At 39.7% G+C, this 13,121-nt stretch overlaps 1 protein-coding gene and 1 pseudogene across 2 annotated transcripts in view; both read left to right on the top strand.

Annotated features, from left to right (window-relative positions):
• ZNF704 (zinc finger protein 704) overlaps positions 1-13,121 on the top strand; it is a 231,830-nt gene that overhangs the window by 73,263 nt on the left and 145,446 nt on the right. The gene's annotated exons all lie outside the window — the stretch shown is intronic.
• Positions 12,963-13,069, top strand: LOC112932537 (U2 spliceosomal RNA; annotated as a pseudogene).

The raw sequence follows: 13,121 nt of genomic DNA on the forward strand, positions 1-13,121 counted from the left end.
TAGTTAGGAGGGAGGAGCTTGGGTGTTGTGCTGCTCGCTGATCACAGGAGGTTCTTTGACCTCCTCCCATATGTCCAGGGCCAGGTGTGGTGGTGGGAGCCTGGCTTTCTGGCCATATCCTATCTCTCTCCCCCTGGTGGAGAGTTTCCCTTCTCGCAACATGTCCAAAGAGAATTCAGTAACCTGGACTTCCCTTTCATATGACCAGGTTGGATGGAGAAAACCAAGAAGATGTAGAACTGTATTGCCTTCTTCCCAACTAGGGAGGCCCAATAATCTGTGAGGTTAAAAGGAAATAAAAGCCCGTTTTTTGCTTTTGAAATATTCAACTCATGTTTACAAAATGCTTATTGTTACTATATTAAATTTCAATATTCTTCTAACCACAGTAATGGATGTGAAAACATTAGGTCATTCCTCTCACCAAGGGATCAGATGATGGTGTACTATATTTTTACATTTATATTTTCATATTTCAACTATTCTCTATGGAAACAAATGAAAAAATACATGAAGCAGAGCTGATACAGTCATAAATAAACCAGGCTGGCATATGTATTGCCCACATTTGCTACTCTAAGAATGTTGGTTCATTGTCTATTGGCTAACTTTTTCTGGGGAGGGGGCTCAGTTTTTGGATAACCACTTAGAAGTCTGTTGGATGTCCACTTGGAAGTGACAGTTGTGATATGCTGTCCCAAGACCTATCCTATATAGCATTCAGTAAGCTTTCTTTTTCATTATTTAAGAAACACACTTTTCTTCACTGGATAGGTGCTCTGATGGAGAATAGGAATCTGATGAAATGAGTTCTTAGCTATTACTAGTGGCTGTGGGGCCTTCCTGCCTCACTCATCAGATCATGGCAAACTCCATTTAGCAGTGATGAAGAGCTGCAGCCCTTGGACTCACCTGAATGTGGTACCCACAGGCAAGGTTATCACCTCGCCTCTGGACAAGCAAGTGGCCAGGTCAACACATCTACTAAGAAACAGGTTTTCACAGCTTTTCATTGATATGTGTGATGTTTCTGGGCTCAGAATTTTCTATATTGAGTCACTCCTTCTGTTGCCACCCTCGTAAATACAGGGAGACATTATTATGTTGGAATTATGCTACTTGCATTTCCTTTGGAATTATGCCCAGCTGAGCTCACCGAGTCTGCTGTTGGCTTCCTTTGATCTCAAAAGTGAAACCACACCAGTTTGCAAGTGTGCTCCAGTATCCACACCCAAGACGGAGAGCTTCTGCTTCAGTCATTCCTCCAGCGTGTGGTGAAACTATACAAACGAGAAACGATTTCTTTGTGTACACATGGTATCAACCTGAGGACAACCTGGCCCTGAGTAGCAGATGTCACATCTAGAAGTGACCCAGTGACAAACATATCTGCCATAAAGGATGTTGCTCTGTTTGGTTGTCGGTCTTATTCTTTATTGACCCTGGTCAAAATCAGACAGAAGTCCCTCCATTTGCAAAAATCAGTTGGTGGCTTGAGGATGGCTTTTACTCTTCTTTAGGTCTTGTCTCCATGTTATCAAATCTCCAGATGTCCTATTTGGTTTCAGAAGAACCAATCTTAATGGGGGGCGGGGGGAAAATTCCCAGACTAGAATTTTAAAACAATGAGTTTTTCTGAGCCTATGGCTGAAACTTGAAGTCCAAATATATTTGTTGCTTCTTTATTTCCCAGACCCTGAGTAATTTAATTATATTGATTCTCATTATCCACATAAAGGAAAAATGTAGGCCTTTTCTTCAGCTTACCTGGGCTAGAAGTAAAACAAGATATTTTGTCCAGCTGTGGTAGTGCTGAGTATGATTGTCATTATGTTATACGAAAGCCAGGTTTTATATCTCACAGAGCAGAAAGAATTATGAGCATCTTAAAAATCATCTGGTCATCCACATTTTTAAAAGTTGGGGAAATAAGGTTTCTTTAAAGCTGAGAGTCTGAGTTTGAATAATGGACTTAAACAATTTTAAAAGCTGATTTTTCAAATTTTGCCACATTTTCACTTGTAAGGCAGCACTTAAAATTCATCGAGCCCTACTTTATTTGCTGATGTGCTAATAGTCTTCCTTCTTGTTCGAGAGGAAGAGATGCTACTTTCTGCTCCATCCTCTGAAACACACCACCTGCTTCACCAAGCTGGAATGTGGTATTTTTCCACCAAGGAGTGCACTTGTTTTTGCAGTTAGAATGCAGCAGCGGTGTTTAAAGACTACACTGATGATAGCAAGAGATCAAAGGTGGAAGGTGATAGCAGGTGGCAGCTTAGGGGATGATCAGTGCAACTAGTGTGGTGCATGGCTGTGTGCAGAAGCATAGGAACCCAGTGAAAACCCTAGAGTTAGGGAAAAAATTAAAAATCCAAGGCAGTCATAGTTTCATATAAATCTGGCCATTCTAGGTGAAGGAGGGGAGGCCATTGTTACTATAGTCAGAATTAAGATCAAGGACGCTTAATTCAATGGATAGAACAACTCATCTTTGTTTTCTTATTCCTGTACCTTTGGACACGAAAAACAAATCAACATATTTTAAGCAAATTTAGTGAGAAAGAAAAAAATTAGCACTCCTACAATGAGAACGATGGTATCTAATTATAATATTCTTTCCTTGACCCTTGAGAGCTTTATTTCTCTTAGTTGACTGAAATATTCCCAAGCAATGTTCTGTGTTATCTAAGGGTACATATAAGATCAAGGCTGGGTCCCCCAGGATTGCACTAAAGACTCTGCAGTTGAGCTGGTGTTGGTTGGAGGTTGTGGACTTGAGAATGCAATGCTGTGTCTTGTCTGAGTTTCTTGTTCCTCTTTGTTTACTGTGCTCCCCAGAGCTGTAGCATCACAAGCCAGTAGTGCTGGGGAACAGCATGGATTGTCAGCTTTAAAGGCACTGATAATTCCGTTAAATGACAAGGTGGATCCTCAAGCTTGAAACTCCCACAGCAGGCAACTGGTCTATTGTTGAAGGGTGGGGTCTTATACACCTAGCCTTTGCCTGCCCCAATGGGAAGCCTTTGATTTTTACAGCTTGATCATGTTACTTACAGTTACATCCCCGTAGCATTTTAACAGGAAAAATCATAAAACTTAGTGGTCACTAGCTGGATGCCTGAAATGGTGATCAGAAATAAGAATTAGTAAAAAAATGTTTGTCCTTCTCCGATTGACTTATTTCACATTATATGGTCTCATTCTTTTGGGGAATGTAAAAATAGTGAAAGGGAATAAAGGGGAAAGGAGAAAAATGAGTGGAAAATGTCAGAAAGGGAGACAGAACATGAGAGACCCCTAACTCTGGGAGACGAACAAGGGGTGGTGGAAAGGGAGGTGGGCGGGGGGTGGGGGTGACTGGGTGACGGGCACTGAGGGGGACACTTGATGGGATGAGCACTGGGTGTTAGGCTATATGTTGGCAAATGGAACTCCAATTTAAAAATATGTAAAAAATAAATTAAATTAAGTTAAAAGAATTAGTAAAACAAAACAAAACAAAGCAAAAGTTACAAAAACACAAAAAAATCAAGAGGTATATTACAGCCTATATACATTGGTCCATGATGAAGTTTTCACCCTAATGGACAGCCTTTTGTTTTGTGTAGTACCTATATCTTTGCTGTTAAAATGGCTTTCCTTTTATGGAATCATGGTGATAGATAGAAGGTTGTTCTTAATATTTAGATTGTGGGCAACTTAACACATTAACAATTTCACGTTAGGTCCCAATTTTTTTTAAAGATTTTGAGGTCTTGAAATTCCAAAGTCTGTAAACTAGAGGAAAGAACTGTTCCCTAAAAGTCAAGAGACTTGGATTCGTATACTCTATTGACTGCATACTGTTGGTAAACAAAAATCTCCATTTTGACATCTGTTTTCATAAATATTTTAGACACTTGGACCAATTGAGCTCTTAAACTCTCTTCCAGAATGGATAGTCAAGAAACATTGGGATTCATTATCAAATATTGCCTTGTCTCAGGAGAAATCAGCATTTATCTTAGAGTTCAGGTCTACAATGGAAAGATAAATCCAACTAAACCTAAAGCAATTTAGGTTAATGTGTTAAGCACGTGTAACACATTATTATAAGTATTTACTTGTGACTTTTAATATGTATTATTGAATAACATCCTACAACTTGGAATGTTAATAGTAACTTCCAGGTTTTATTTTTTTTTTTAAATAATCAAATTTTTTTCAAAGAAGCAAATGGTTATGCCACTTAACACAGATTTTGGAGCAGTCAAAATCAATTTCTTTCAATGGATTATTAGTATCATCACCAAAACCCAAGTGCCTTTCTACCCACAAGAGGTATTTGGAAATATCTAGGAGGCAGTTTTGGTTGTGAAAAATAGTTCAGCAGAGTGAATAACTCTCCTGCCCCAAATGCCAATGAGAGATGCTGGCTGGTTTCATATTTATGATACAATGGTGGAATAATATTGGACATAACATGATTATTACATTAACTACACAAATACTGTACACCAATATCATTGTAAAATACTGAAGATAAAATATTGTTTAACCTCAAACGAGCCTTACTGTGAGTCAGAACACTGTTCCAATGCAGTATTTGAGGGATTTTATTTCATTTTATAGCTTAACATAATGTGAAAGCGTATTTTCCATGTTCCAGTCAGTCCTGGGTATATTTGGCTGATAGTTTGAAGAAATAAAATCTTCCTGCAGCCTTCAGTTATTAAAATAGAACCAACCACCCACTCATTTTATTACGTTCAGTGGAATGTTTTTGAATGACAGTCTAAGTATTTTAATTGGTCTCTGGCTGATTTATAACCCCTTGTTTTATGTTTCACATTTTATATCTCAAAATTACAAGTTACAGTCCCATTTTTATACTGTGCCATTTAAACAGAGCGAACAGCATTTTTTTTAAAAAGGAAAAGGCAAGTTCCATTCAGAAACCCAAGGGTTATTCATTTGCATTGTCTCCACATTTTTAGGTGCTGGTGCTTTCCCGTCTGTCCCTGCTGAGTATCTCTCATGCTATTCATAGAAGTTCTATGTGTTGAGATGGGGGGTGGGCCGGGGAAGAGGAGCAGTTCCCCCAAGTCTGGATTCTCTCTGCAACCTGGAAATAAGATACGGCACCTCATCTCCTGGTTTTGAACACAGACTCACTCACCCTGTGTTCACCCTGTATACTTCCATCCCCATGCAAGGCTTCATGCTCCGTGCATGTATTCTGTGGCTCTTCGCTTTTGTTTTCATAAACTTACATGCAAAAGTTCCTTGGAATTCCCCTTATTGGACCATAGGGACCAGAGAGGGAAAACAGTGCTAGTTCTTCCTCCAATCCTAAGCCTTGAGTCATGCCACACTTGCGTCATTTTACATATCTACCATCACCGCTTCACTTATTCAGAATGGTAATTACACATCCACTTGTCGGTTTGTACCCAGGCACAGCTTTGTGTGTGTCCAAACAAAAGCAAAATCCGTAATTAACTGTACTTGTTTGCAAGGACCTTGGCAGTTTTGCTGTTTGACCACCTTTATCTAGGTGCTTTGGTTTTATGTTGTATAGCTTTCTCTCCGGGAGAAGGTGAGCATGTTAGGAAATTAAAATAACTTTTCTGTTCTTTCAGTGTGATATCTTGCTGCCCTAAAGAGTTTTTTTCTTCTGAAGAATATATTTATATTGGGTGGTTGGCTCTTTCTGGGCTGTTTCCAAGAAAGATTTTTGAAACGTGGAACTATATGATGAACAGCAGTTTTCTTTGACAATCAACTTGCTCTGATGGTTTTCTTGCTTAATTGCATCAGAATCAAACTCTGAATTATTACTATACGGGTATATTTCTTCAGAAGGCTAAGAGAATTGAGGAAACTCAAGCTTCTGCCCTGAAAGTACTTGTATTGGAAGGAAACCGGTCATCCAAGCACAAAAGTCCAAACACACCAAAACAGTATTAAGAATTCCTTAGCAGTAATACGTTTCTCTTCCTCTGCGGTGTGCATACCTCTTGTCTATTTGTGTTTGCACTGCTTAAACCCCCTCAGTTTTGTAAGTGTGTTACTGCTCAGTTTTGTCCAAGTGATGTCAATTTTCTTACTATTTGCTTCCAGTATAGATTTCAGATGCTGTCTATGTAATGATTCCTACCCAGTTGCGACACTCATTATGATGGCTTTGCCACATTTGAAATTCTTCCACTTTCTTGTTTATATTGGATATTATCCAATGCACTTAGCACGTAGGAACAGATCACCCTTCTTTCACTGATTAAGAGATGACACTGCGTTGTCTCAGATAACCAGTTCCCTTTTCCCTGCCAAATCAAAACAAGTAACTCTTCTCAGTTTTCATCCTGGCACATAGAAAGCAATCAATAAAAAGAATGAACGAGACCTCCTTAATTTACTGTGGTGGCCTATATGGCTTATGATCCTTTTTTGCTTATTGTTATTTTCTTCTTATTGATGCATTTAATTGTTCTTTTTATTATAATGCAGGATACAGTCATTTTAAACAATTTGTATAGATAAGCAGAAGAAACAAAACAAAATGTGCCCATAAACCAGTCATTAGATAGTAACTACTATTAACACCTTAATGTGCATTTTTCTGTTCATTCCTTTAGACTTACGTACACAAAGCATACTTATTCCAAGTAATAGTTTATATGACTTGTAATTTTTGAACTTTTAAGAAACGTATTGTAATTAATACATTGCAGACAAATTTTATGAATATCTACATTCATCTAGGACATAAATTTAATTTTAATTATATCATATGTATATACTATTTTTATTTAACCAATAAATAGTGGCCACTTTGGTTGTTTCCTTTTATGTATTATCACAAACAGAATTATAATTTACTGAACTGGTTATCGACTGCAGTATAACAAGTTATCCCAAATTCCTATTGGTTTAAAACAATACAAATCAGTTTCTGTAGTTCGGGAATCTGGGTGTGGCTTGGCTGAGTCCTCTGCTTCAGGAGCTTTCACAAATCTTCAGTTAAGGTATTGGCCAGGGTGGGATCTCATCTAAATGCTTGACCAGGGTTACTTGTACTTTAAGCTCATATGATTGTTGCAGAATTCACTTCCTCAAAGTCTATTGGACTGAGGGCCTCAGTTCCTAGCTGACTGTTAGCTGGAAGTGACTCTCAGGTCCTTCCCATGTGGGCCTTCCCAGCGTGCCAACTTGCTTCAGCAAAGTCAAGAAGAAGACTCCTTCTTCACTCCTGATATGTTGAAAGGATATCATGCACTTACTTTGCCAGAGAGAAGGTCTGCCAGCAAGACAAAAGTCAGCACCTTAGGTAGCCTAATCAAAGAAGCGATGCACCATCAACTTTGCTGTGTTCTGTTTTTCAGAACCAAATCACTAGGCCAGCCCACTTCAAGGGGAGGAGGTTATACAAGGGCATGAATACCAGGAGGTAGGGATCACTGGGAGTAATTTTAGAGTACACCACCAGGGTTAACTGTCCTGTAGCTAAGCCTTGTGCACACTCTTACATATTTCTAACTGATAAACCTGAGAAGAAAATATTCCTGATATGCGGGGGGCCGGGGCGAGGGCGGTGATGTCTATTGCCAAATTGCTTTGCAGAAGTTGTTCGAGTTTGCATTCCCAACAGCGCCTGCGCTTCCAGAAAATCTGAGCAGTTCTGTTTAAAATCTTAAACAGTCTAATAGGTGAAAGAGGTACCACTTTGAATCCCTTTCCTTTGACTTTCATGGTGTTGAATTTTCCAGCATTCCTGCTCACTGGCCTTTTCTTTTCTGTCTCTTTTCTCTACTCTTCTTTCTAACCCCATATAAGATGGTGCCCAAGGGGTCTGCTCATCAGCCTAGTTTTTCTTTTCCCAGCCATTCAGCAAATGTTCAAGGGCTGACAATGCCCCATACCTTCAGTGAGGTCACCTACTCCAAGGTCAGGCACCCCTACTGTGAGCTGATTGTCAAGCAAAAGTCCAACTTGGCCCTTCCCCTGGATTTTGTTACCATGTTCCAACCACCTGCAGATGTACCTACGTGGATGTGCCAGACATACCTTGGACTTAACCTGTCCACCAGATCACATTTTTGCCTTGGCTTTTTACTCCCCACATGTGCTTCCCTTCCTAGCTGTTCCTTGCTGCCTTCCTGACAGTACTGCCACCATTCTTTCAGTCCAGATGACTATACACAAAAAAACTCATCCCTGGGAGCCAGCACAGAGTAGGTTTTGGAGGTATAGGCAGTAGTCACTTTGGGAGTAGGGGAGTTCAGTGATCCACATTCTCCAATGAATCAGTCTGCTAATAGGACTATGGTTCCCACAACCTAGATTCAGTAGTCATCTCTCTACTAACACTGAGCCACAAAGGTTCTAGACATTTCCTGTGCCTGGGATAGCCTGCTCCTTTGATAATATATAATTCTGGGCCCTGCATTTCTCCCCTGCTCTGATTGGTGATGGAAATCTCTTTCCCCCTCTTGGGAAGATTTTGCTGTTTGTTTTTGCTTAGGGATCTCCAGGGACAGGGACTGCTCTAGCTACAGACACACTATTGTTCCACTTCACCTCTACATATATTCTTCTGTCACAAAGGTGGAGTGGGAGCCAAGGTCTTTCTTCGCTATTCTCTTTTACCCAAAAGTGCAAGGAGGCTTACACATGGAAAATACTCTTATATTCCTCACTCTCATTTTAATTGTTTCTTTTCTTTAAGATTTTGTTTATTCATGAGAGACACACAGAGAGAGGCAGAGGCACAGGCAGAGGGAGAGGGAGAAGCAGGCTCCTCACAGGAAGCCCGATGCAGGACTCGATCCTGGACCCCAGGAGCATGCCCTAAGCTGAAAGCCGACGCTCAACCACTGAGCCACCCAGGCATCCCATTTAAATTCTATTTCACCTGAATATATTGGGCAAAGCAATACCTTTATCTCCCAATGGGCTGAAAGATCTCGTGCATGTACTAAACCAGCTCCACTTCAACTTGCAGTGCTCTGCTCTGGCGCCCACTTTTCCCGCCTCACCCCCAACCTTATGCTGCATCCTAAAATACTATGTGAGCTCTTCTCTTCATTCATTTCCCTCCACCCTGACACATGGGCCTTGTGATGTACATCTTTTTTCCCTCTTCACAAGGGTCTCTCAACCTGGATTTTTAGTTCATCCTTCCTTCGTTGTCTGCAGCACCTTCTACGTTTCCTCCTATCTTAGTCCTTCCCCTTTCCTTTGAGGATCCCACAGCATCCTCCAGTAGTCTTACTTCCATGCCCTCAGAGCTTGCCCAGTATGCCCAATGTGCTCCTCACTGAAGCCTGCACCTCATCCTCTCACTTGGGATTTTGGCACCTGCCATTAGCTGCTCTTCCTGCTTCTCCATGCTGGCATTCATCCAGGAGGCTCCTGCCACACCAATCTTTCTTTAGGATCCTTGTCACCTGGTCAGTTCCTCACCCATAGTTTCCCATTTCCCACCATTGTTTTTTTTTTAAGTCTGTAAATGGACCCCATCTTATGTATGTATGCATGTATGTGATTTTTATTTCCTGTAACTTTCTGACACACTGTCATCACTGTTCATCACTGTCTTTTGCCCATGGTTCTTCCTTCCCTCATCCCTTTCAAATCTTCCTTCCCCCTAATTGATCTAATGTCCCACCCATCCCCGAAGTTCAGCTCAAGGCCCATCTACTCTCACTCCAGCCCAGGGATCCTTCACTCTAACCACATGATAGAGTCACCTGCAGTATTTCTCAAATAATACTTAACCTGGGCCTGATCCTGAAACAATTGAAGACTGAACTCTTGGGTGAGACTCAAGCAGCTTTCTTTTTTATGTATTCCCCCCATGTGATACTAATGCACACTAACCAATGAGAATGGCAACTGCTAGCTGAATACAATCCATGGGCAATGCTGTGGCTCTTAGAACCAGCCCCATACAGTTTAATCCTCTTTCCCACCTCGTTTGCTTTTATTCTCTGACCAGAAGCTGATACGTGTGCTCATCGGTGAATATCTGTTGACTGACAAGTCACTTGATTTTAACATACAAATAGCACATTCATAAAAATTTATCCTTCATCTGTTTCTTCTTGGCAGCCTTTGTTGAGTCTGATAATCTATATCCTCATCAGAGACAGAAGCCAGCCTTGTGATAATGGCAAAAGCTTTGAAGACACTCACTTTGTTATATTCACCCAGTGTTTAATCGTTGAAGCCGAACCACATGATTTGGGGGTGGGGAGGTTATTATTTCTGATCTTTGCAGTATTCTTGGTATTTACCATCTTTAACAACCCATTTTTATTTAGCCAATGACAATATTTTGTCTAAATTTACAATATCTAAATATCTACCTATCTAAATATGGTAGCTAAAATTAGACATGATGATCAAGAGCCAGTTGCTCTGCCACCAGAACCTGACCCAGGGACGCTGAGACCCTCTCAGAAGTATGCCTTAGTGTCCATGCTGTGTAGCTCCTCACAGTAGGCCAGTTTTTAATCATCTCTTCACTTTACAATTATCATCAAAATGCCTTTTTACTCTTTCACAGCATCACTCGGGTTTCTTCCTAATGAGTGTTTTTGGAGTGTGTTTACTTATGGTTTCCCTTGGGTTTAGCATGGTGTCATTATATGGGAAAGCTCAGTAACTGAAGCCAGAGGGGCACAGAATATTATTTTACTTTAACACTTTGTAATGCTTTGAAGTACATCATCCTCCAAACAACGGCAATTTTAATTTTAAACAATTCTTAATGAAAACTTACTTCCAGAAGTTCATATTTATTCAAAGTCAGCCAGCAGTATTTCAGAGTAGAGGTCCTTAGGAGATCTGCTTTAAGAATAAAAATGGGCAGCGGTGAGTATCTTAGTTGTTTTTAAGTGGGTATTTTTAAATTACTTAAGGGTGCTTGACATTATTTTTATCAGTTAAAATTGTTTTAGCAACAAGTAGTAGAAACTTCAGTAAGAGTGGCTTAAACAAATTCATTTTTTTCTCCTCTGCGTAATAAGAAGTCTTAAAGAAACCACTTCATAGCTTATAGACCCCTGGATCATAACCGGAGCCGAAGGCAGTTGATTAACCGACTGAGCCACCTAGGTGCTCTGAGTTTGCTTTTTTAAAGGCCTTCACTGAAGGCCACCTTATGCCTTCCAATCATATCTCATAGGACAGAATTGTCACTCAGCCACTCCTACAGCCTGGGAAGTGTACTTTCTGAATGGGAACATCACCATCCCAAACATTCTGATAGTAAGAAAGAAGGAGAAACTGGTTATAGAATTGGCAGTGTCTGCCATTCTATTTCAATGATTATTTTAATTCTTTTTCATAATTTGTTGTTAAAAGTTATGAATTTAATGGTCTTAAAAGACAAGAAGGGCTATTAACTCAAGACCAGCATATGTGAGATTTTTATAAATTATAAACAAGTTGGGTTCAACTGAGCAGTTTTACTCTATTGGTTTTCCTTTTTTATGTTTATAGTAGTATTCAGCTATTTTAATTGTTCCAACACTTTTTAAATATCTTGTCATTGCATCTGTACGAAATACTGATTATTGTCATGCATGGAATTTTATTAATAAAAATAAAATGTGTCATAAATTCATGCTGCCTGGTGTTTTGATTTTGAAATTTGCAAATATACTTGAAATCCTGCTAATATGGGAAAATAGGAACCTGCTGAATCATTATGGCTTCAATATGGCAGAGAAACTGTGTATCCCCCTCCCCCCACACTCCCATCAGAGTGGGCATTTTTAGATGAAAAGTTTATTATAATTAAGATAATTTTATAAAAGATATTAATTCCTTTATAAGTTTTTTTCTTCTTTCTTCACAACATCCTGGTGGTACTCGTTGGTCATTCTCTGTCACAAACTCCATTGTGAAGCACAGACCTCAGAAATTGGAGGGAGGGAAGGCGAAACTGAGCTGTGATTGTTGTCAGCAGAAAATATACTGGGAAGGAGTGAACACAAGGCAGTAAAGATTTGTCTTAACATTTAAAAGAAAGAAAATAGAAGGGAAGGGAAGAGAAGGGAAGGGAAAAAGGGAGGGAGCGAGGGAAGGAAGGAAGGAAAGGAAAGAAAAGGAAAAAAACTACAATTAGATGAATCAGCCATTCTCATTGAGTCAGCAGAAATACATTTTTATTCATTTAATTTCTGCTGATCTCATTCTGCACAGTTTATAAGAATATAGGTGCATGTGTAAAATGCAGTTACCCTCCACGTGATGCCACGGCTGTGTTTATTGAAAGTTTAGCTTAGGAAGCTCTTTCATCTTCTGACAGTTGTGGGGTGTGTGTTATTCTTTCTCTGAGTAGGAACATCTGGGGTGCTGATGACATGTTGGTGACATGATTAGACCTTTATCATTATTTACAGAGAGTGAAGGTATGTGAGTGTACGTGCACGTGTGCAAATGTGCATGTACACACGTGCTCCCATGTGCATAATTTTTAAGGAAAAGGGGAGGTAAAGAGCAAAAGAATCTGGCAACATATCTGAAAAAGGTGTTCAGAATTGCCTGATTTCCTTGGATGCTATCCCAGAAGCTTCTCATCAGATGAACTAGCACACAGCACACAGCAGATGTAAAATAGAGCTCAAAATCTTTTCTCTACATGAGGTTATTGCAGTGGTTCAAATATTTGCTGTAATCTTTGCAATTAAAGTGTATACTATCCACCTCTACTTCAGTCACATTTATTCAATAAAAACAAGTCTCTTCTGTTCTTTAGTATATTTTACTTCTGTATTTAAGAACTAAAGGGAACTTATTAAAAATGTGTTCTTTTTGTATAATAATAATCCGGAGTCTTACCTATTCATTTATTGATTAAAAAATCTTAATCTTTTGGGCCATAAGTGCATGGGTTTATATTATAAGACCATTTTTGTAAAAGCAGCTCTTATTATAGGGTTAAGACTTTTTGCCTTAGGAGACATGGCATCGCTGCTCAGCCTTTTGGCTAAGATCAAGTGTAGTATCTGTTCTTATCAACTTGGGAGACATGGCTCTCAGTGAGTCCAGTCTGTGACCCAGTATAAGAATCTCCATCATAACATCCAGGGCAAGCTAATGGTCACTCAGTCTCTGAGCTTGTCTAT

This window comes from Vulpes vulpes, chromosome 13 (genome assembly GCF_048418805.1).
Source record: "Vulpes vulpes isolate BD-2025 chromosome 13, VulVul3, whole genome shotgun sequence".
NCBI lineage: Eukaryota > Metazoa > Chordata > Mammalia > Carnivora > Canidae > Vulpes > Vulpes vulpes.